This window comes from Meles meles, chromosome 1, assembly GCF_922984935.1.
Source record: "Meles meles chromosome 1, mMelMel3.1 paternal haplotype, whole genome shotgun sequence".
Classification (NCBI taxonomy): domain Eukaryota; kingdom Metazoa; phylum Chordata; class Mammalia; order Carnivora; family Mustelidae; genus Meles; species Meles meles.
Window position 1 is genome coordinate 11,917,525 of NC_060066.1, and position 3,140 is coordinate 11,920,664.

General features: G+C 47.3%; 1 pseudogene; it reads right to left on the reverse strand.

The window, feature by feature from the left end:
* Positions 1-667: 667 nt before the first annotated feature.
* On the reverse strand, positions 668-2,587 carry LOC123941328 (annotated as a pseudogene).
* Positions 2,588-3,140: the final 553 nt, after the last annotated feature.

A 3,140-nucleotide genomic window follows, 5' to 3' on the forward strand; every position in this document is an offset into this window, starting at 1 on the left:
ATTATCCCCAAGTAATTATTAACAGCATGTCCTTTCATTCTGAAGTTTGTCCTGTTTTGGGTGATTAATTATATGGCCATCTGACCCTTAACACATGGATTTTGGCCCTAGCCTGGGAGAACTCATTCATTGTGTTTCTGGTTGTCAGTATGAGTGGGGTGATTCTCTGTTTTGTGATATTTCCCTTGAGATTACATTGTACTTAAAACTTTGAGAATGATATCTGGTTAGACAATGGCCATTAAGTAAAGAATGGCAAGTATTGTTGTGGTTGCCATAATCTTGTGTGGGGATGATGATTTCTGCTGTTAGAAGGGTCCTGCAATATGGGAGAACCACCAATTCACCAGAATGTTTAACTTTTCTATGGGAGAAGAGGAAATAATTTTTGAGTGCCTACCCTAAGCCGGCATCGATGTTGGATACTCCTTATATGGTTCTGTTCAACAGTGTATTTAGATCTGTGTTTCTTTTTATACCTTTTTTCTTTTTCTTTTCTTTTTCTTTCTTTTTTTTTTTTTTTGGTGAGAAATAGGGGTTTTACTAGGTACAGAGAGTGACTGTTGGGCAGAATTACAAAATGGCTACTGGACTTCCTACAAAGCTGTAGTGCAGTACTCCAGGGGAAGGAGGGATAGAAGAACATTTTTTTCTCTGTCCTCTCCCTTTAAGGCTGCATGCTGATGGCCCCTTCCAGCCATATGACCTTTCTGTTCATGGGTGGGTTCTTGATGACGGCCTAAATCAGATGAGCAGATGCAGCAGGGTCCCCCAGTAGGCTGGGAGGCTGGTTAGCAGAAGGGTGCCAAATAGGCCTGGAGCAGTGGTCATCACTTAGAAGCCCATGGGATGGGCTTGACGCGGAGCCATGGGCAGTGTCATGCCTGCTATAACCCCCTTGGAAGCAGAGTAAACAGCTTGTTGAAACTGGCCCTGAAAGGCCGTCAGCGCTGGCAGTGTTGATGATGAGCCCACACTGGCCTCCCTGGTCTGGTTCATTCTACCCCATTGCAATAGCCACCAGGTAGATCACATTAAAGGTGCCTAGGAGATTACATTGAGAACTTGCTGGAAGTCCTCCAAGCTCTGGACTTGATTCTTCTTGAAGTCGTATGTCTCTCTCTCTCTCTCTCTTTTTTTTTAAACATTTATTTGACAGAGACAGATCACAAGTAGATAGAGAGGCAGGCAGAGAGAGAGAGAGAGAGGGAAACAGGCTCCCTGCTGAGCAGAGAGCCCTATGCGGGACTTGATCCCAGGACCCCGAGATCATGACCCGCGCCGAAGGCAGCGGCTTAACCCACTGAGCCACCCAGGCGCCCTTGAAGTCGTATGTCTTAATGGCCACTGCAGTGCCTACACAGTTGACTGCCACATCCACGTGGCCAGACCTTTCTTTTGCTAGAGTCAGGGCTGCTTGCTCATCCTTCTTGGAGGTCACGTCAGCTAGGTGAAGGCACAGCTCTTCCCTTACTTCTTGGCTTGGGCCTCCCCATCGGAGTTGGGCAGGTCCAGAAGTACTGCAGTGGCCCCTTGCCCTTCCAGCTGCTCCGCCATGGCCAGACCTGGACTGGAGGCTCCTGGGGTTGTTAGAGCGACCAGGCCCTCATGTTCCTAAAGGCCACAGCCATCTTTAAATCTGTGTTTCTAGACATGATTTTTTCTCCTCTTGCTTGTAATTCTGGCTCTGACCCTTATTGACTGGGTGACTTCAGGCTGATCACTGACCTTGATGGACCTCAATTTTCTCTTTTGGAGGAGGTTGTTTAAAATGGGAGGTCACGGGCGCCTGGGTGGCTCAGTGGATTAAGCCGCTGCCTTCGGCTCAGGTCATGATCTCAGGGTCCTGGGATCGAGCCCCACATCGGGCTCTCTGCTCTGCAGGGAGCCTGCTTCCTCCTCTCTCTCTGCCTGCCTCTCTGCCTACTTGTGATCTCTCTCTCTGTCAAATAAATAAATAAAATCTTTAAAAAAAAAATAAAATGGGAGTTCACATGCACTTGAGGCGATCAGAGAGTGAGCTTCGAATGGGACTGTAAGGAAAGCTGTAACTGTATTGTTTCTTTTGTTGTCTGAAGAAAGAGGGCTTCCAGAATCGGCGATGAGATCATGCCACTGAGACACCATTGCTGCCTCCAGTGTGCTGCTTTATAACCATGGGTACGACACCCAAACCAGCTCTGCCCAGGAATCATGACTGGGGTGGGGGCTTGACCACAGCCCACGAGCACCACTGGACTCTGGTTTAGCATTCGGGACTCAAAAGCTGAGCAAGAGTGAGAAGTGGTTTTTCTGCTGGCTGCTGTTTTTGCTTTGTCTTGTCTCTCTAGCACATGACAGGATCTGGCAGAGGTAGTGGTCAGAGGAGCATGAGGGGGGAAGTAACCTTTTCTCTCATTGGGGGAGATTTGTTCCATTGAAACATGAAGTGCAACTTCACACGGCTGGGCCCTAGCTGGCCGGCAAAGGGCAGTGTGTTAGCAAACAAAAGTGTTCTTGTGTTTTTGTCAATGAAAACTCAGCAAACCGCAGGAAGAGACGACAGTACCTTTCCCACTTCATTCACATGAATGATAATGCACTCCATTGTACAGCGAGCCTTTGGGCATTATCTGATGCTGCTATTTCTGCTGGCCAGAATTTGCCCATCTCCCACATGACTCGGGGTCGTGTAGTCTCTTTCCCACTGGGTGGTTCTGATAGCTTCATGTTCTGCAGCATCTGAGCACTGGCCTGGATATGCAGCCACTCAAAGTGAGCATGGCCATGTGGGCCCCAAACCTTCTGACATGGGAAGTAGTTCCAAGGGGCATTTTGATTACAGTGGACTTATGGGTTTAAAATATACAGGGGCTTTTTGGCAAATGAAATTTACACACACACACACAAACACACACACACACCCTCACACACCCATTCCTCAGTGATTAGAACTTACAGTGAAACAGAATTTATAAAAATAATTCTGTAGGGTGAAGGGAAAATAGCAATATTTAAGTACGTACCATGCTACAGACCCTATACTGGATACTTCCCAAATCCTCCTTACCAAATCCTCCAAGGTAGATGTTAGCATCCCTACTATATTGGCAGGGACACTTAGGTTCAGAGAGGATAAATTACTGGTCCAAGATGATCAA